Source organism: Hyperolius riggenbachi, chromosome 3 (assembly GCF_040937935.1).
Source record: "Hyperolius riggenbachi isolate aHypRig1 chromosome 3, aHypRig1.pri, whole genome shotgun sequence".
NCBI classification, from domain to species: Eukaryota; Metazoa; Chordata; class Amphibia; order Anura; family Hyperoliidae; genus Hyperolius; species Hyperolius riggenbachi.
In genome coordinates, this window is record NC_090648.1 from 80990058 (window position 1) to 81012335 (window position 22278).

At 43.9% G+C, this 22278-nt stretch overlaps 6 non-coding genes across 6 annotated transcripts; all 6 read left to right on the top strand.

Annotated features, from left to right (window-relative positions):
• Window positions 1-16532: 16532 nt before the first annotated feature.
• Window positions 16533-16605, top strand: TRNAR-ACG (transfer RNA arginine (anticodon ACG)). The gene has a single exon. It is a non-coding gene; the product is annotated as a tRNA-Arg (tRNA).
• A 1001-nt stretch (window positions 16606-17606) lies between these two features.
• On the top strand, window positions 17607-17679 carry TRNAR-ACG (transfer RNA arginine (anticodon ACG)). The gene has a single exon. It is a non-coding gene; the product is annotated as a tRNA-Arg (tRNA).
• A 1005-nt stretch (window positions 17680-18684) lies between these two features.
• TRNAR-ACG (transfer RNA arginine (anticodon ACG)) lies at window positions 18685-18757 on the top strand. The gene has a single exon. It is a non-coding gene; the product is annotated as a tRNA-Arg (tRNA).
• A 1000-nt stretch (window positions 18758-19757) lies between these two features.
• On the top strand, window positions 19758-19830 carry TRNAR-ACG (transfer RNA arginine (anticodon ACG)). Its single transcript has one exon. It is a non-coding gene; the product is annotated as a tRNA-Arg (tRNA).
• An 8-nt stretch (window positions 19831-19838) lies between these two features.
• Window positions 19839-19910, top strand: TRNAH-GUG (transfer RNA histidin (anticodon GUG)). Its single transcript has one exon. It is a non-coding gene; the product is annotated as a tRNA-His (tRNA).
• Window positions 19911-21288: 1378 nt separating this feature from the next.
• Window positions 21289-21361, top strand: TRNAR-ACG (transfer RNA arginine (anticodon ACG)). Its single transcript has one exon. It is a non-coding gene; the product is annotated as a tRNA-Arg (tRNA).
• The last annotated feature ends 917 nt before the right edge of the window (window positions 21362-22278 follow it).

Sequence of the window (22278 nt, forward strand, 5' to 3'; positions counted from 1 at the left end):
ATGCTCCATGTCCAACCACACCTACATGGCATGGCATTTTGCAGGGACTATCAATTTTGACCAATAGGAATGCTGCCATTGGAGGTTAGATGTTGTAATTCACATTGAAAGAAGGAATCTGTGAATCCAAACATTGATCCTCTACATGGCGTTTGTTTTTGTGTAAGATATGTTGTTGGTATGGTGAAATAAACACACAACATTCACTATTAAGTTTCAGCAATGCATTGGTACTGACCTTGGGTGTGTGAAGCCTCATCAGCCTTCAGAGGCTTCCCACCTTTTCCTCTGTCGTTGGTGGTGCAGGGTAGGGAACCCAGAGCTGACCATTTTTTTTATTTGGGCAATGTTACCCTTTTGGCCCTCCAGTGGGGGCACTTTAGTGAGGATTATAATTGTGATTGTTGTGAATAGGCATTTTCCGTGCTTCACACTATAGTATGCTGGCCACTTGTGTCTGAGCATTATAGTTGCTGCATGGCGAATGCCTATTGTAGTCAATTTCTGTCAAGAGGACCCGTACTGTGCATGTGGTTGCGTGTGCTAGGTTCCGAGGTCAATAGCAGTTGGTTGAGGAGGATAGTGTCCACCACCATGGGACGGAGGAGGGGGGAAACGGTCAATAGGATCCAAAGCCTTGATACACCACAGGTGGTTCCCCCCCCCCCCCCCCCACGGTAATGTTTTGCCAAGACTGGTTCAATGTAACCACCATGGAGGCTGTCCATGTACTTTACAGTGAGAAGCACATACAAATTAGATTTGTGTATTTTGTCTGTATGTGCTTCTCACTGTAAAGTCCATGGCCAGCCTCCATGGTGGTTACAGTGAACCAGTATATATGTATGTCGATGTCTCCAATCAAGGCAATTGTGAAGAAAATAGTACCATGTACCTGAGTCTGCAAACCTTACATTAAAGGGTGGCAAAAGGAACAGCTGGCATATACTGGTATTTTTGAGAGCACATCCAACCAACAGATCACTCAGGCCAAACATTTGATGATACAGGGATTGTATGGCTGGCTTCACTGGCAACAGAATGTGATTGTATTTCAGTATGAAAATGAACAATATCTGTGGAGATGCTGCCAATGCCTTGTGGTTTCCACAGACACCACTCATACATTACCAGCTCTGCTGAGCGGTAGTCCCCCTCTGTCCCTGTTGCTTCTTCTCTGCGCTGGCCTCCATCTGCACTTATTGCTGCTTTACTTTTAAACAGAGGGTGGTGTAGTGTGTCAAGTTTGAGCGGTGCCAGGAAGTTATATGAAGCTGCAGTCAAGTGCTGCCCAAAAAGCTGGGGGGGGGGGGGGGACACAGGGTGACTTGTGCTGTCAGTAGCCGGGAATGTTTTGCTGCTACTGTCATCCATTTGAGTGCCACTATAGAGCCACTCCCAAAGGCCCCGTCAATTTTTGAAATTTGATGTATGGATTGATTGAAAGTAAAGATTTTACTTCAACAATGGTGTAGGCAGTGTTTGGGCACTGATTTCACACCATATTCCATCACACTCAGGGATGCAGCTGTATATAACCGGCACTCTAGTTTTGTGATTTGTGGCCTTCAAAAGTCAATAGCATTTCCTTTGGAACTAAATAACAGTTGCATGACTTTGCTGTTTGTGTGACCCTAATATTTAGTGCAACTGCCCCTGAAGAAGCATGTAGATCATGTGCTGTGGTCAAAGTTATCAAGGATTTGAGACATCACATTTGACCATGAAGACAGGCAAATACATCATCAGCACTGTTAAGCAACTGTTATTGTTTACAAGGAAGCATCCATATTAGTCCATATCCCTCTCAATCTGGTTTTCATTTAAAGCCACATCACACGCTTTGCAATTTAATGCAGTACATGAACTTTCGGGTCAGGAAACTTATTTGTTTGTATTAAACATTGCGGGCCATTGTGACAGTATGTAAATGCAAAAGTGATGGTTTGCATTTGTTTTCAGTTCATTTTAAACTATAGCTCACACTGACTCTAATCATGATGTTGTCATTGTGTTGGAGCCTGTGCATGCTGACCCTATTTTTTTTGGTTTCTTGAATTTGTAATGTCTAGTTTTGTGTGAAAGGTTGTTTGGGTTGTTGCAAACTTCTACTTAGAAACCATTTACTCTTCTCTTCCTAGGTGAGGAAATGTCACTGCATAGTGGTTCCGATGTGATGGTTGAATTGCCAGGGCCAACCCTCAACCTTCATGTCTCTGCAGAAAGCAACACCACGATACCTATTATGTCACCCACTTCTGACCAGGCCAGCTCCGGCACCTCCTCCCATTCCACAAATTACACCAGGGCCGACTATAATAACGACCGGTGGCATTCCCAGCACTTTCTTCAAGCCCAAGAGGACTATCGTAGACTAATGGAGGAACACATGGCCCGCTTCCACCAGGACTTTGTCACCTTGAATCGGACTTCTACAGACATGGGTGGAAATGTGCAGAGACTGGCCAATGCCGGAGTGGGCCTTGAGGCGAGCCACGTGCGTTTGGCCGAGGATCTTCATCGCCAGAACTTGATTCTGAGCCGGATGGCTCGGGTTGGCGAAACCCAAAATCAGATCTTGGGGCGGTTGGCTAATGGTCAAGAGCTACAAAACATCACTCAAGCCAGAATGGCTGAAGCCATTGAAAGACACAATGAAATAGCTGAAAGGCAGAATGATTTGCTGCTCCAAATTTTGAATAAATAATTTTTGGGGCCACACATTGCAGTTCCATTTTTTTTCTTTTGGGGGTATACCTTATTAAGAGTGTTAATCTTTAAAAAACATGCATCTGATTAGGTTCCTACATTAGTGTCCTTTGAAGAGTACTTTATTGTTCAAACAAAACAATTCAGACTGAGGTATGGCCACCAATAGATTAGTTCACATTGTGTAGGGCCACTTGTTTCCCCTAAATTTTTAAAAAATATTCACTATGTCCTTAGTTACACATTGACTATTGCAATATTATAATGCTGTCTGAGTGTGAAGTTCTCAGCCATCATTGTAGTTGGGCGCTTGGGACTGTGACCATGCCAATAGGTTATGTATAACAAGTTGACCACACACTGCAGAAAGCATTGGCCTGAAGGCCCACAAACAGTGAAATGGATGTAATTTAAAATCTGTCTCACTTTCATGCATATTGCCCATGTATGTTGCGTGAGAATACATGCACTGTTGGTGGGCCGTGTGGCGATGGAGTTGGAACTGTGCATTATGCTGGATACACACGTTGCTTTTGCGCGCTCGATTTTCCCGTCAAATTTTTTAAGGCAAACATTTCCAAGGAGGAAAATCAAGCGCTAAAACGCACCGTGTGTATCCAGCATTAGGTGTTTGGAGAAAGATAATTAGGCCAGTAATGTAACCAGAATCTCCAAAACATGTGTAGTGAAGGAAGCCTAAGTTGTAGCAACTATAGACCAACAACACAATGCTAACCACAAGTGTACCATTTGAAACATATATTTGAAAATGATCGAGCAACATCAAACTATATACACAATATATACACGCAATAGACAATATACAAATATACACACAATATCAAAATATATACAACTATGTACACAATATACAAATATATACACACACAATATCAAAATATATACAACTATCTACATAATATACAAATATATACACACACGATATCAAAATATATACAAATATCTACATAAAAATATATACAAATATATATACACACACAATACAAAACTATCTACACACAATCTCAAACTATATACATCAGCTACACATAAAACCAATAAAACAAATTAAACAAATAAAATTATGTACATTACTCCGAGTCGGAGAGGGCCCCCTGCAAAGCAGCAGCCATTTGGGCCATTTGTCTGGCTATGGCTGCCAATTGGGAACGTCCTGTAAAAAAAAACACAACAAAACAAAAGTTAGGTTAAAAACAAGATGCATGGAAACTTTCTTGAAGTAATAAGAATGGTTACACTTACTCTGGCGTCTTCGGCCAGGTTGTTGGGCTGCAGGTGGGGCTGGGGGGCCTTCCGGGGCCACAAGATCCGGTGGGCCTCCCAGGGCTTCGGCCTCCAGAGCTGGGGGCCCAACATCAGGTGGGTCCTGGGATGGCCCACCTTCTTCACCCACATCCAACGGAGGGGGCTGGTCCGGAGCCTCGTCCGAGTCCTCATGTGCCAGGTCCCCGCGGTGTCGGCGGGGTGGCATTGGTGCATCTATAGAGAGCAAAAGAAAAACATAGGTATTTAAGGCCCATGCTACATGAAAGGTGGTCATTTTTTTGGGGCCTAATGGTTACCTGCCATTATATAGTAGAGAGTCAGCAATACAGCCATTCAGAATGCTCCCTCCCTAATAGTGGCTCTGAAAGCAGACATGTGGCAGATATGTACATCTATTAGTAAGGATTCCATCAGCCTGTAGGTACCTTCTTGGATCATTAAGGGGGCTGTGACGGATGGTACTTAAGTGGTTCAGCCACTTAAGGGTGATCAGCACTGTTTCACACAACACAATTCGTATACCTCTGTATTGTGTAAAGAAGTATATTGCTAACTAGATGTAAGATTACACAATGCTTACCAAATGTACTATGACATTGTGCACAATCGATGTTGTATAACGCAAGTTGATTCAATGAATTACGTAGCCATTTCCCTTATCTTCATTTGAAATAGTTTGAGTGACAGAAACAGATTTCATCATCAGTGGGGCCCATTCCAATAATAAGCCATCAATCCAACCTCGCCTATAACGTTTGTCACTATTACTTTGCTTTATAAATGCACATGGATGTGTGTGAAATAATTTGTACATTCCCACGAACCAAGTTATGGTTTGACAATGATGGTGCAGAGAACACACCTGTAGTACTGGTGTATGGGCAATCACACAAACACTCGCTGCTATATCTGTAGTGCTATTTCATGGTTAAATGCAATGGTGTGTCCAAGGCATGAAGGGATCTGCTTGGCCTATAACGAATATTCACAATTTCTTACACAACAGTGTACCAAACATAGGTTTCTATATCACTGTAATGGTAATAGAGATGCATGCTCGTTCCTGTGCTCTAGGTAATGATCCCACATAAAACCTACTTAAGCTACCCCTGCAATATGCATTGAGGCTCCTTCAGTCCCCAATTTGGGCCACATAAACACAGAAAGCATGGCACACACAATTACATAGGGACCTGTAAATTACATATTTAGCTTACCAGCGGCCAGCCATCATAATGCTGATCGTTCGTATACATTACTTACCAGGAACATGCTCCCGGCGGACCTCTCGGACGAAGCTCCGCTCACGACGCTTCATGTCGGACCACCTCCGCTGGATCTGGGTAATGCTGTGGTGGCCCTGGAAGTGCTGGCGGAGCTCACTCTGCAGCTCCTCCATCACACGCCTTTTGGCGTACATGTCCGCCAGCCCGTCATAGTTTGTACGGAGGAGTGTCTGTAAGAGAAACAAGATTGGGAAAAAATTATCTTTTCAAATGAAAGTATAGCTGAGATAGACATGTGTATGTACAGTGGGTAGCACACAAATAACCAACTATGCTGTGTTCCTTTTCACTTTCTGTGTCTGAAAGAGTGACATATGTGGTATTTTAAGTGGGTGACTCACTCCTGAGTCTGTAGTGACACTGATTGGATTGTTGTTAACTCTAATTTAATGTATTTTATTCAAACTCATTATCTGGATAGTAAGTAGTTAATATAACTTTGCTTGTTGCAGTGAGGCAACTCTCACTTGCTGTCTGAGTCTGAAATGAGTGAGCCACTTAACAAACAACAAATGTTTCAAGCACAGAATGACAACAAACACAGCATTGTTGTGTGTATGCTACACACTGTACATTACACATGTTTGACATGAGACTTTGGGGACCTTTATGTTGGCTATTGCAAATAATGTTAATTGGTAAAGTTAATACATACATTTCCTACAATGTCATACCGTCTGTTTGAGAAAAGAGTGAAAGTTTGGTTAAGTTACACAAACATTACCCACACACAACCAATTCCTCATATTTGATTGAGGACCTTTTCTCAGTGTCGGCTTGCCAGTGATACAGTAACCAAGATAAGGAGTTCTGTTGGCTGCTGCTAGCGTGCCATTACCAGCGGACACACCCATTACATACAAACTATTACTGCCTAAAGAACACTTCACAAATCCCACCCAAGTCAGCAGTACAAGGAGGGTAGAGTCATCTGTCGCCACAGTATTACTACGATCAGCCTACTAGGCACAAACATCATTTACAACACAGAACCCCAAGGGAGAATAGGTTTGTGGTGGGGGTGCCCTCAGTGACTTAATAGCCTAAGTGACCTCAAGCCATTCTCACACAACCAAACATTCCTCTAAAGGTCGCTACAGGGGCATGAGTATTAATGGAATGGGTTAGAAACCCTTGCCTTCAGCAACTCCACATACCATGGTGTTGAAATTGTGTTGTCTGTGGCATTGACAAATGTTTCACCAAGTTGGTGACACAGCCTTACAGTGTGTGCCAAATACCCAGCTACATTGCCTTCGTGCATCAACAAGGTCAGCAGCTAATTAACCACTCCCCCCCCCCCCCCCCCGGTGTAGGTATTTATCTGCCCATTTTTCTATGCTTTCACTAACAGGGATGGCCAAATCCCTCATTCCCCCAGTCCCAGGTGCTCATGGGAACGCTCACATGCACACTGCCTGGTGAAATGGAGATCAATGAACGGGCAAAACTATTAACGGTCGTTGATATAACCCTTGCAATGATGCGCTGCTTCTATGAGAAGCAGTGCAATTATTGTGACCTTACAAATTTGGGCTCAGCATCGTACTACTTCCTGCAAGCGTACTTAAGAACGCTTGCAGGGCGCATCAACCAAAAGTTACTGTGGACATCTTGTGGGCAAATAGTCCAACCACACCCTAAAGCATTTTTCACATACCACTATTTTTTTGGGCCCACACAAACATTCCATAATTCCCGGCCACAGTTCCGCAAATGTTAGGATTTCAGATGAGCAAAGACAACAATAAAATATCTAAAATACCTTAGGGATTGAATGTGGCAAACTGGTCTGTCAAGAGGGGATAACACTGTTACTTTCCAAACTATGCACTTGGAATTATGGATGGAGGCCAAATGGGAAAACATTCTCCTTAATTAGCACATGCAATATTGGGATCAAAAAATGAGATCAAGACCCAAATATCATTGTTTTCTAGCCGGGACAAATGTGCACCTAAATTTCACGGTCTTTAAAGGGACTCCAAACAGGGCATAGCCTATGGAAACATGCAGCTAATTTGAAAGCTCTCTTTCTCCTCTTTGCAATTATATATAAACCAGCGCCCTACACCTTTTATTGTTGAGTAGTTTTGCTATTGTAATGTGCGCGGGCCACATTTTGTTTGCAAAGAGTGAGAAAAAAAAAGGCGTAGAATGTGGATTGAGCTGTCGGCAGAAAGAGTCAAACAATTACTTTACAATTCAACCCATCTTTCCATACTTCAATAGGATTACACATGGCGACATTTGTGGCTGAATGGAGCTGTTGACTTTCAGAAAATGTCGCCCTGTGTAATCCAAGATCACTATGGCAAGATGGGCATGATTGGAAAGCTATCTTTCGGCGCTTTCATACAACACCTAATTTGTCATTATACGCCTTTTATTTGTCTCGATATTTGCAAGCCAAATTGTTGCCGCGGCAATTACAATCATGAACATAGCAAAACTGAAAAGGCATAGGGCGGCGGTGTATATATAATTTGAATGAGGAGAAAGAGCTTTACATGATATTCATCTTTCCAGAGGTTATGCACTGCTCACAGTCCCTTTAAATACAGTACCACGCTTGTTTTAACTACTATATTTGGCCTAATCAGGCCAAAACTATTGGAACACACATTTTGGGCAAATTCCCCATTACAAGATATGAAAATAAGCAAACAACAATTGCCATAATGTCACACCTCCAAAAACATGCTTTTGTGTGTGGCAAAAAAAGATTGAGTTCATTTAATTGCGAAAAGTAAAGCTAACGTTCTAAACAATTGAATGGAAGTAGCACAGAAAGGTGAAAAATGCTCTGTTGCTCAAGGGGTAACATCACTCATGGGAACAAACCATTTCACAAAGGACAAACCATTAACCACTGCCACATAATTAGCCTTACAATACAACACTTTTCCATCCCAAAAATATACTGTGCACTGGCCCTTTAAGTACTACAAATAATTAAAAGAAGCTTCTGCTTCCCCAATGCCACATAACAGCACCAGACATTTTCCAGCATTACCACATGACAACTTAATAACCCAACACATTTATAATACTGTCCAAAAAAACATGCGGCTGAAATTGACACTGATCAAAATGTATAATGTAGACAGTCAATATCAGAACTCAGATCTACAGACATGTCAACATTTACAAAAACAACAGTCTGTGATAGAGCCAGGTTGGAACCACACCCTGATATACAGTAATGAAGAAACAAAACAACAAACAACTACATACAGACATATATACATACAGGCAAGACAACAGATACATGTAATACACAGGCACAAACTCAGATACTTACGGTGGCCAAATAAACGCGCTCACGCCTGGTGAAGTGCTGCACCATGTTGCCTCTTCAGTCTGCTTCCCTCTCACCAGATGAGTCACTTCCTGTCACTTCCTGTTTCCTAAGGGCGCCAACGCGCGCGTACCACGTAGCGTAGCGCGCTATGCACATGTCATTGAACGCCGCGCGCACACGGTACGCGCATAGGACTCTGCGCTATACGCGCATATTGCACACAACACAGGAGAGGCTGAAGTAAAATTTAAAGGGGAACTTCAGCCTAAACAAACATACTGTCATTCAGTTACATTAGTTAAGTTAATTAGAATAGATGGGTAATATAATTTTTTAGCCACCCTGTTTTAAAAGAACAGGCAAATGTTTGTGATTCATGGGGGCTGGCATCTTTGTCATGGGGGCACCCATCTTTTTGGTTGAAAGGAGGTGACAAGGAGCAGGAGACACAGTTCCAACTGTCCTGTGTCCTGATTACCCCTCCCAGCTGCACACGCTAGGCTGCAAATGTCAAATTTGAAATGTAAAAAAAAAAAAAAAACAGATAAACCACATCTGAAATCCCATCATGCTTTGCGCAGCATTAGGGGAAAATAGCACGGGCAGTTTTCTTCTGTGCAGCTAAAAATGAGGCTTGGATAAGAGAAACAATGTTCTGATGGTGTGAAACTGGTAAGGACACACCAGCCCTTTTCAGTGCTGAGGAGTAGATTTTTTGTCCGGAGGTTCACTTTAAAGTTAAACATACAGAGCTAATAATTAGCTACTTAGGGCCCATTTAGGCTGCTTGCACCCAGGGACGTTACTGGCACACGTTAGGGCAACCTGTAAGTAAGGCACAACAATGTAACACGTGGCCTGTTCACACTGGCCACGTTGCATTACATGTAAGTCTGCACGTTGTAGTAAAAGTGCTGCCTGCAACGGCATTTTTCCGGCCGCAAAATGCATTGGCAGCTGCCTTTGCCGATAACTATTGTGAGCAGATTCAATCCCAGTGAGCACACAGTTGGACAGTGTCCAACTGTGCGATCAGTGTGATTTTTTCTGGTGGTAATAGTTTGTGCAAAAGGCACCTGGCAATCCATTTGGCGACAGAAATGATTTTGTGGGCGTCTATTGCGCCGTGCGTGATTTGTATGTGGATCGGCTGCGGCCAGGGAGCGCAACGCTAGTGGCGGTCATTCCAATACAGGTAGACATCACCTGAGACTGCCCAATGGTCACATGCAATGGCATGCAGTGTGCAAATGACATACATTATGCAGTAATTTGTGCCAAATACACGTGTAGGCCACAATATACATGGACAACAGCATTGCAAGCCTATGTCCAGCGTACTATTGATAGGCCAAAGATTTACTCTACGCTGCAACAAAGGGAGCCAACAAATAAAAACAAATTTAAAAAAAAATCACTCAAAAAACTCTACAATGACTCTTCCACGCACTACATTGCCAGCCTCATCTGGCTCCTTCTCCTCATCTGGCTCCTCGTCCTCAAAGTCATCGGATTGCACTGATAAGGGTGTGTGTGGAAGCCTGTAGCCAGGGAGGTTTTGCTTAATGCAAATGTTATGTAACACACAGCAGGCCACTATAATGTCAATGACCTTCTGTGGTTTGTATAACAACGCACCTCCACTGTTGTCAATGCAGCGGAAACGCGTTTTTAAGTGCCCAAAACAACGCTCTATAACAGAACGGGTACGCACATGTGCTCTGTTATAGGCCTCTTCCGCATTATTGCTTGGATGGCCAAGAGGTGTCAGAAGCCAGGGCAGGCAAGGATATCCTGCATCACCTTGAATATAATACAAAGCAAACAAATTAGTAGGGCAACATTACACATACCGATATATATCTGACAAATGCAAAACTCCCCAAACAAAAACAAAAAAAATAAGGATCAACTTACCAAGCAACCAGCCGCCTTCACGATAAAACGCATGAAAAAAATTAAAAAGGGCAGATTCACGCAAAATATGGGCATCATGACACGAACCAGGGAATTTAGCGACAACAGAGAATATTTCCATGTCAGGGCCACACACTACTTGGACATTCAACGAATGGCCAAGCTTCCGGTTCCGATACATGTATTCATCAGCACTTGGAGGAACAAGTGCAACATGGTTGCAGTCAATGGCCCCGATGACATTGGGCATTTGGGCAAGATGGTAAAATGCCACTTTGACTGCATCCCATTGGGCACGGGACCGAGGAAAGTGGATAAACTCTCTGCTTATCCGCCGCATGCCTATCAGGAACTGGGATATAATCCTGCTCATGGTGGACTGGGACACCCCACAGGCAAAGCCACCCAGCCGTTGAAAGCTCCCATTGGCCAGGAACTGCAGGCAGGCAAACAACTTAGTTTGCCCACTCACAGCATGACTTGGAGATGTTAATGGCCTGAGATAGGTCTCCAAACGAGCATACAGCTCATCAAAGGCTGCCCTGTTCAGCCTTGTCAGCCTCAGCAGTTCTCTGTCTGAAAGCAACGCAACATCAATGCGTTCCGGGATGAGACGTGGAATCCGTCTCCTGCGCAGATTATAGCGGCTCATGCGGTGAACAGCCTGAGCCCCGCTCAACCAACTAGCATAAGGCTCCATCTGCAAATGAAATTGGAAAGGAAATAACAATAACAACTTTGTACTAAGTAACACTGCACATACAGGACATTTTTGACCTACCAAGGCTCAAGGCATTCACACTAGCAGGGGCCCATGAGCAGAGGGACCCCTCAGGACATCATAGTCAACTCACTGCAAATCAGCATAAAAAGACACATTCATTCCAGTGTTGCCAACTCATCCCTTTAATTACTGACACATATGAATTATACAGGTTTTGGGGCTAGGTAGATGCAGTTTAGGCAATGATTCTGTGCAAATAGCCCCAGAACCTGTATAACTTAGAGTCAACTCACTGCAAATCAGCATAAAAAGACACATTCATTCCAGTGTTGCCAACTCATCCCTTTAATTACTGACACATATGAATTATACAGGTTTTGGGGCTAGGTAGATGCAGTTAAGGCAATGATTCTGTGCAAATAGCCCCAGAACCTGTATAACTTAGAGTCAACTCACTGCAAATCAGCATAAAAAGACACATTCATTCCAGTGTTGCCAACTCATCCCTTTAATTACTGACACATATGAATTATACAGGTTTTGGGGCTAGGTAGATGCAGTTAAGGCAATGATTCTGTGCAAATAGCCCCAGAACCTGTATAACTTAGAGTCAACTCACTGCAAATCAGCATAAAAAGACACATTCATTCCAGTGTTGCCAACTCATCCCTTTAATTACTGACACATATGAATTATACAGGTTTTGGGGCTAGGTAGATGCAGTTAAGGCAATGATTCTGTGCAAATAGCCCCAGAACCTGTATAACTTAGAGTCAACTCACTGCAAATCAGCATAAAAAGACACATTCATTCCAGTGTTGCCAACTCATCCCTTTAATTACTGACACATATGAATTATACAGGTTTTGGGGCTAGGTAGATGCAGTTAAGGCAATGATTCTGTGCAAATAGCCCCAGAACCTGTATAACTTAGAGTCAACTCACTGCAAATCAGCATAAAAAGACACATTCATTCCAGTGTTGCCAACTCATCCCTTTAATTACTGACACATATGAATTATACAGGTTTTGGGGCTAGGTAGATGCAGTTAAGGCAATGATTCTGTGCAAATAGCCCCAGAACCTGTATAACTTAGAGTCAACTCACTGCAAATCAGCATAAAAAGACACATTCATTCCAGTGTTGCCAACTCATCCCTTTAATTACTGACACATATGAATTATACAGGTTTTGGGGCTAGGTAGATGCAGTTAAAGGGGAACTGAAGAGAGAGGTATATGGAGGCTGTCATGTTTATTTCCTTTTAGACAATACCAGTTGCCTGGCAGCCCTGCTGATCCTCTGCCTCTAATACTATTAGCCATAGCCCCTGAACAAGCATGCAGCAGACCAGGTGTTTCAGTGGTTCTGACTTATAAGTCTGATCTGACAAGACTAGCTGCATGCTGGTTTCTGGTTTTAATCAGATACTACTGCAGATAAATAGACCAGCAGGGCTGCCAGGCAACTGGTATTGATTAAAAGGAAATAAACATGACAGCCTCCATATACCTCTCTCTTCAGTTCCCCTTTAAGGCAATGATTCTGTGCAAATAGCCCCAGAACCTGTATAACTTAGAGTCAACTCACTGCAAATCAGCATAAAAAGACACATTCATTCCAGTGTTGCCAACTCATCCCTTTAATTACTGACACATATGAATTATACAGGTTTTGGGGCTAGGTAGATGCAGTTAAGGCAATGATTCTGTGCAAATAGCCCCAGAACCTGTATAACTTAGAGTCAACTCACTGCAAATCAGCATAAAAAGACACATTCATTCCAGTGTAGCCAACTCATCCCTTTAATTACTGACACATATGAATTATACAGGTTTTGGGGCTAGGTAGATGCAGTTAAGGCAATGATTCTGTGCAAATAGCCCCAGAACCTGTATAACTTAGAGTCAACTCACTGCAAATCAGCATAAAAAGACACATTCATTCCAGTGTTGCCAACTCATCCCTTTAATTACTGACACATATGAATTATACAGGTTTTGGGGCTAGGTAGATGCAGTTAAGGCAATGATTCTGTGCAAATAGCCCCAGAACCTGTATAACTTAGAGTCAACTCACTGCAAATCAGCATAAAAAGACACATTCATTCCAGTGTTGCCAACTCATCCCTTTAATTACTGACACATATGAATTATACAGGTTTTGGGGCTAGGTAGATGCAGTTAAGGCAATGATTCTGTGCAAATAGCCCCAGAACCTGTATAACTTAGAGTCAACTCACTGCAAATCAGCATAAAAAGACACATTCATTCCAGTGTTGCCAACTCATCCCTTTAATTACTGACACATATGAATTATACAGGTTTTGGGGCTAGGTAGATGCAGTTAAGGCAATGATTCTGTGCAAATAGCCCCAGAACCTGTATAACTTAGAGTCAACTCACTGCAAATCAGCATAAAAAGACACATTCATTCCAGTGTTGCCAACTCATCCCTTTAATTACTGACACATATGAATTATACAGGTTTTGGGGCTAGGTAGATGCAGTTAAGGCAATGATTATGTGCAAATAGCCCCAGAACCTGTATAACTTAGAGTCAACTCACTGCAAATCAGCATAAAAAGACACATTCATTCCAGTGTTGCCAACTCATCCCTTTAATTACTGACACATATGAATTATACAGGTTTTGGGGCTAGGTAGATGCAGTTAAGGCAATGATTCTGTGCAAATAGCCCCAGAACCTGTATAACTTAGAGTCAACTCACTGCAAATCAGCATAAAAAGACACATTCATTCCAGTGTTGCCAACTCATCCCTTTAATTACTGACACATATGAATTATACAGGTTTTGGGGCTAGGTAGATGCAGTTAAGGCAATGATTCTGTGCAAATAGCCCCAGAACCTGTATAACTTAGAGTCAACTCACTGCAAATCAGCATAAAAAGACACATTCATTCCAGTGTTGCCAACTCATCCCTTTAATTACTGACACATATGAATTATACAGGTTTTGGGGCTAGGTAGATGCAGTTAAGGCAATGATTCTGTGCAAATAGCCCCAGAACCTGTATAACTTAGAGTCAACTCACTGCAAATCAGCATAAAAAGACACATTCATTCCAGTGTTGCCAACTCATCCCTTTAATTACTGACACATATGAATTATACAGGTTTTGGGGCTAGGTAGATGCAGTTAAGGCAATGATTCTGTGCAAATAGCCCCAGAACCTGTATAACTTAGAGTCAACTCACTGCAAATCAGCATAAAAAGACACATTCATTCCAGTGTTGCCAACTCATCCCTTTAATTACTGACACATATGAATTATACAGGTTTTGGGGCTAGGTAGATGCAGTTAAGGCAATGATTCTGTGCAAATAGCCCCAGAACCTGTATAACTTAGAGTCAACTCACTGCAAATCAGCATAAAAAGACACATTCATTCCAGTGTTGCCAACTCATCCCTTTAATTACTGACACATATGAATTATACAGGTTTTGGGGCTAGGTAGATGCAGTTAAGGCAATGATTCTGTGCAAATAGCCCCAGAACCTGTATAACTTAGAGTCAACTCACTGCAAATCAGCATAAAAAGACACATTCATTCCAGTGTTGCCAACTCATCCCTTTAATTACTGACACATATGAATTATACAGGTTTTGGGGCTAGGTAGATGCAGTTAAGGCAATGATTCTGTGCAAATAGCCCCAGAACCTGTATAACTTAGAGTCAACTCACTGCAAATCAGCATAAAAAGACACATTCATTCCAGTGTTGCCAACTCATCCCTTTAATTACTGACACATATGAATTATACAGGTTTTGGGGCTAGGTAGATGCAGTTAAGGCAATGATTCTGTGCAAATAGCCCCAGAACCTGTATAACTTAGAGTCAACTCACTGCAAATCAGCATAAAAAGACACATTCATTCCAGTGTTGCCAACTCATCCCTTTAATTACTGACACATATGAATTATACAGGTTTTGGGGCTAGGTAGATGCAGTTAAGGCAATGATTCTGTGCAAATAGCCCCAGAACCTGTATAACTTAGAGTCAACTCACTGCAAATCAGCATAAAAAGACACATTCATTCCAGTGTTGCCAACTCATCCCTTTAATTACTGACACATATGAATTATACAGGTTTTGGGGCTAGGTAGATGCAGTTAAGGCAATGATTCTGTGCAAATAGCCCCAGAACCTGTATAACTTAGAGTCAACTCACTGCAAATCAGCATAAAAATACACATTCATTCCAGTGTTGCCAACTCATCCCTTTAATTACTGACACATATGAATTATACAGGTTTTGGGGCTAGGTAGATGCAGTTAAGGCAATGATTCTGTGCAAATAGCCCCAGAACCTGTATAACTTAGAGTCAACTCACTGCAAATCAGCATAAAAAGACACATTCATTCACATTGACCACCTTGAAAAAAAATGGAAGGCACAACATCAAACAGCACTTACTTGCTCAATCACAAAATGATTCCTCACTGAATCCTCTCCTCATAAGCCAAACTTATAAAGGCCAAAAACACCTGTTAGATGTTAACTACATAATTGTATTAACATCATTAATTGATTGGGCATGCGCGGCGCCTACTGCCCATCGCGCGTAGTAGCAATGGCGCGCGCGTGCGCACCGCCGAACGCGCGAAGTCAACGCTAAAACAGATGTGATTTTATTTCTAAGTTCACTTCGCGTGATGTGGACGCAGTACGCGCGATCGGAGGCATGTTCACGCGGAAACAGCTGCTTCGCGTGAAGCGCCGCGTTTGCGCGCGGAGCGAGGTGCGGTTCACGCGCACGCCGGTACGCCCAAACTTTGCGCGCGAGGCCTCCTTTATCATGCCTAAAATGACTTTAGGCGTGAAGAGGGCCTTTTCACCATGGTGCTAACACTTTGCACCGCTTGGTGAATCGAGCCCCTTGTCTTCACCCAGCAACTTTCCCGTTAACACTAACTACACTCGGTGCGGCTGCAACAACAACAGCTTAAGAAATGTGTGAATAACTCCGGGACTAGCATACAAAATGTGCCCTGATCCTATAGTGGCTAGTACTCTTTGTTATGGCTGCAAGCAACCTGGTGTGAATACGGTTTACGGCAGGCTGCTTTCTGCACTCCTCTTGCAACCTTCTTCAAGCTTTTAGAACAGCATTGTGAATATCTGGACTCAGAGAGAGCAAATTCATGACATTTTTATAGAGATTATCTCTCAAAGAAGTTCTCGCTACAGAAGACGTTCAGTGGAATAGGGCACTTCAACGAGGCCCGGTTTCCTTGCGGCCGCAAGAAAAACTTGCTATACGTATGTCAGCAGTAGGGCCAGTGGCGCAATGGATAACGCGTCTGACTACGGATCAGAAGATTGTAGGTTCGACTCCTACCTGGCTCGATTAACATGCCGTGATCGTATAGTGGTTAGTACTCTGCGTTGTGGCCGCAGCAACCCTGGTTCGAATCTGGGTCACGGCAGGCTTCTTTCTTCCTCTGCAACTATTTCTTCAGGTTGCAACCAATCTAGTGACTTTCTAAAGCATCCAGGAACCTTCGGCTCTGCTTGCTTCACTTCTTCATTACAACATTTTGCCTTTCTCTGCTTTGTAGCATCTTCAAACATCTTCACAAACACCATCCTCACATGGCATCTTGGCCTCACCAGTTGCCAGTCCCTTGCTAAGCCTAGGCCAACTTTCACCACTTGCCTTCCCCAAGAAACCCGCACAAGAAAAAGACCTATGTTACACAGAGCACTTGAGCATCAATTCACCTTGGCGCCCATACTTTGGATGGCTGCTAGCAATGCTTAAAGGACAACTCTGCTTTGACATTGTTCTGCACAGACAACTTTAACAGCAGACCCTGATCAATCATGCAGAGATAATGCTTTGAGGATTTTGCTCCTAGAAGGAGATAGAAGAACTTAGCCTGCCGTGCCCCACTCACAACAGACAGCTGCTCAGACAGAGGACCCTTTCCATACTGCTTGGCTTCACTCCTTGTCTTCACCCAGCAACTTTCCCGTTAACACTAACTACACTCGGTGCGGCTGCAACAACAACAGCTTAAGAAATGTGTGAATAACTCCGGGACTAGCATACAAAATGTGCCCTGATCCTATAGTGGCTAGTATTCTTTGTTATGGCTGCAAGCAACCTGGTGTGAATACGGTTTACGGCAGGCTGCTTTCTGCACTCCTCTTGCAACCTTCTTCAAGCTTTTAGAACAGCATTGTGAATATCTGGACTCAGAGAGAGCAAATTCATGACATTTTTATAGAGATTATCTCTCAAAGAAGTTCTCGCTACAGAAGACGTTCAGTGGAATAGGGCACTTCAACGAGGCCCGGTCTCCTTGCGGCCACAAGAAAAACTTGCTATACGTATGTCAGCAGTAGGGCCAGTGGCGCAATGGATAACGCGTCTGACTACGGATCAGAAGATTGTAGGTTCGACTCCTACCTGGCTCGATTTAACATGTCGTGATCGTATAGTGGTTAGTACTCTGCGTTGTGGCCGCAGCAACCCCGGTTCGAATCTGGGTCACGGCAGGCTTCTTTCTTCCTCTGCAACTATTTCTTCAGGTAGCAACCAATCTAGTGACTTTCTAAAGCATCCAGGAACCTTCGGCTCTGCTTGCTTCACTTCTTCATTACAACATTTTGCCTTTCTCTGCTTTGTAGCATCTTCAAACATCTTCACAAACACCATCCTCACATGGCATCTTGGCCTCACCAGTTGCCAGTCCCTTGCTAAGCCTAGGCCAACTTTCACCACTTGCCTTCCCCAAGAAACCCGCACAAGAAAAAGACCTATGTTACACAGAGCACTTGAGCATCAATAATTCACCTTGGCGCCCATACTTTGGATGGCTGCTAGCAATGCTTAAAGGACAACTCTGCTTTGACATTGTTCTGCACAGACAACTTTAACAGCAGACCCTGATCAATCATGCAGAGATAATGCTTTGAGGATTTTGCTCCTAGAAGGAGATAGAAGAACTTAGCCTGCCGTGCCCCACTCACAACAGACAGCTGCTCAGACAGAGGACCCTTTCCATACTGCTTGGCTTCACTCCTTGTCTTCACCCAGCAACTTTCCCGTTAACACTAACTACACTCGGTGCGGCTGCAACAACAACAGCTTAAGAAATGTGTGAATAACTCCGGGACTAGCATACAAAATGTGCCCTGATCCTATAGTGGCTAGTACTCTTTGTTATGGCTGCAAGCAACCTGGTGTGAATACGGTTTACGGCAGGCTGCTTTCTGCACTCCTCTTGCAACCTTCTTCAAGCTTTTAGAACAGCATTGTGAATATCTGGACTCAGAGAGAGCAAATTCATGACATTTTTATAGAGATTATCTCTCAAAGAAGTTCTCGCTACAGAAGACGTTCAGTGGAATAGGGCACTTCAACGAGGCCCGGTCTCCTTGCGGCCGCAAGAAAAACTTGCTATACGTATGTCAGCAGTAGGGCCAGTGGCGCAATGGATAACGCGTCTGACTACGGATCAGAAGATTGTAGGTTCGACTCCTACCTGGCTCGATTGCCGTGATCGTATAGTGGTTAGTACTCTGCGTTGTGGCCGCAGCAACCCGGGTTCGAATCTGGGTCACGGCAGGCTCTTTACTTTCTTCCTCTGCAACTATTTCTTCAGGTTGCAACCAATCTAGTGACTTTCTAAAGCATCCAGGAACCTTAGGCTCTGCTTGCTTCACTTCTTCATTACAACATTTTGCCTTTCTCTGCTTTGTAGCATCTTCAAACATCTTCACAAACACCATCCTCACATGGCATCTTGGCCTCACCAGTTGCCAGTCCCTTGCTAAGCCTAGGCCAACTTTCACCACTTGCCTTCCCCAAGAAACCCGCACAAGAAAAAGACCTATGTTACACAGAGCACTTGAGCATCAATTCACCTTGGCGCCCATACTTTGGATGGCTGCTAGCAATGCTTAAAGGACAACTCTGCTTTGACATTGTTCTGCACAGACAACTTTAACAGCAGACCCTGATCAATCATGCAGAGATAATGCTTTGAGGATTTTGCTCCTAGAAGGAGATAGAAGAACTTAGCCTGCCGTGCCCCACTCACAACAGACAGCTGCTCAGACAGAGGACCCTTTCCATACTGCTTGGCTTCACTCCTTGTCTTCACCCAGCAACTTTCCCGTTAACACTAACTACACTCGGTGCGGCTGCAACAACAACAGCTTAAGAAATGTGTGAATAACTCCGGGACTAGCATACAAAATGTGCCCTGATCCTATAGTGGCTAGTACTCTTTGTTATGGCTGCAAGCAACCTGGTGTGAATACGGTTTACGGCAGGCTGCTTTCTGCACTCCTCTTGCAACCTTCTTCAAGCTTTTAGAACAGCATTGTGAATATCTGGACTCAGAGAGAGCAAATTCATGACATTTTTATAGAGATTATCTCTCAAAGAAGTTCTCGCTACAGAAGACGTTCAGTGGAATAGGGCACTTCAACGAGGCCCGGTCTCCTTGCGGCCGCAAGAAAAACTTGCTATACGTATGTCAGCAGTAGGGCCAGTGGCGCAATGGATAACGCGTCTGACTACGGATCAGAAGATTGTAGGTTCGACTCCTACCTGGCTCGATTAACATGCCGTGATCGTATAGTGGTTAGTACTCTGCGTTGTGGCCGCAGCAACCCCGGTTCGAATCCGGGTCACGGCAGGCTTCTTTCTTCCTCTGCAACTATTTCTTCAGGTTGCAACCAATCTAGTGACTTTCTAAAGCATCCAGGAACCTTCGGCTCTGCTTGCTTCACTTCTTCATTACAACATTTTGCCTTTCTCTGCTTTGTAGCATCTTCAAACATCTTCACAAACACCATCCTCACATGGCATCTTGGCCTCACCAGTTGCCAGTCCCTTGCTAAGCCTAGGCCAACTTTCACCACTTGCCTTCCCCAAGAAACCCGCACAAGAAAAAGACCTATGTTACACAGAGCACTTGAGCATCAATTCACCTTGGCGCCCATACTTTGGATGGCTGCTAGCAATGCTTAAAGGACAACTCTGCTTTGACATTGTTCTGCACAGACAACTTTAACAGCAGACCCTGATCAATCATGCAGAGATAATGCTTTGAGGATTTTGCTCCTAGAAGGAGATAGAAGAACTTAGCCTGCCGTGCCCCACTCACAACAGACAGCTGCTCAGACAGAGGACCCTTTCCATACTGCTTGGCTTCACTCCTTGTCTTCACCCAGCAACTTTCCCGTTAACACTAACTACACTCGGTGCGGCTGCAACAACAACAGCTTAAAGGGATACTGTAGGGGGGTCAGGGGAAAATGAGTTGAAGTTACCCGGGGCTTCTAATGGTCCCCCGCAGACATCCTGTGCCCGCGCAGCCACTCACCGATGCTCCGGCCCCGCCTCCAGTTCACTTCTGGAATTTCTGACTTTAAAGTCAGAAAACCACTGCGCCTGTATTGCCGTGTCCTCGCTCCCGCTGATGGCACCAGGAGCATACTGTGCAGACCAAAGACCATACTGGACTTGTGCAATACACTCCTGGTGACATCAGCGGGAGCGAGGACACGGCAATGCAGGTGCAGTGGTTTTCTGACTTTAAAGTGATAAATTCCAGAAGTGAACTGGAGGCGGGGCCGGAGCATCGGTGAGTGGCTGCGCGGGCACAGGATGTCTGCGGGGGACCATTAGAAGCCCCGGGTAACTTCAACTCATTTTCCCCCGACCCCCCTACAGTATCCCTTTAAGAAATGTGTGAATAACTCCGGGACTAGCATACAAAATGTGCCCTGATCCTATAGTGGCTAGTACTCTTTGTTATGGCTGCAAGCAACCTGGTGTGAATACGGTTTACGGCAGGCTGCTTTCTGCACTCCTCTTGCAACCTTCTTCAAGCTTTTAGAACAGCATTGTGAATATCTGGACTCAGAGAGAGCAAATTCATGACATTTTTATAGAGATTATCTCTCAAAGAAGTTCTCGCTACAGAAGACGTTCAGTGGAATAGGGCACTTCAACGAGGCCCGGTCTCCTTGCGGCCGCAAGAAAAACTTGCTATACGTATGTCAGCAGTAGGGCCAGTGGCGCAATGGATAACGCGTCTGACTACGGATCAGAAGATTGTAGGTTCGACTCCTACCTGGCTCGATTTAACATGTCGTGATCGTATAGTGGTTAGTACTCTGCGTTGTGGCCGCAGCAACCCCGGTTCGAATCTGGGTCACGGCAGGCTTCTTTCTTCCTCTGCAACTATTTCTTCAGGTAGCAACCAATCTAGTGACTTTCTAAAGCATCCAGGAACCTTCGGCTCTGCTTGCTTCACTTCTTCATTACAACATTTTGCCTTTCTCTGCTTTGTAGCATCTTCAAACATCTTCACAAACACCATCCTCACATGGCATCTTGGCCTCACCAGTTGCCAGTCCCTTGCTAAGCCTAGGCCAACTTTCACCACTTGCCTTCCCCAAGAAACCCGCACAAGAAAAAGACCTATGTTACACAGAGCACTTGAGCATCAATTCACCTTGGCGCCCATACTTTGGATGGCTGCTAGCAATGCTTAAAGGACAACTCTGCTTTGACATTGTTCTGCACAGACAACTTTAACAGCAGACCCTGATCAATCATGCAGAGATAATGCTTTGAGGATTTTGCTCCTAGAAGGAGATAGAAGAACTTAGCCTGCCGTGCCCCACTCACAACAGACAGCTGCTCAGACAGAGGACCCTTTCCATACTGCTTGGCTTCACTCCTTGTCTTCACCCAGCAACTTTCCCGTTAACACTAACTACACTCGGTGCGGCTGCAACAACAACAGCTTAAGAAATGTGTGAATAACTCCGGGACTAGCATACAAAATGTGCCCTGATCCTATAGTGGCTAGTACTCTTTGTTATGGCTGCAAGCAACCTGGTGTGAATACGGTTTACGGCAGGCTGCTTTCTGCACTCCTCTTGCAACCTTCTTCAAGCTTTTAGAACAGCATTGTGAATATCTGGACTCAGAGAGAGCAAATTCATGACATTTTTATAGAGATTATCTCTCAAAGAAGTTCTCGCTACAGA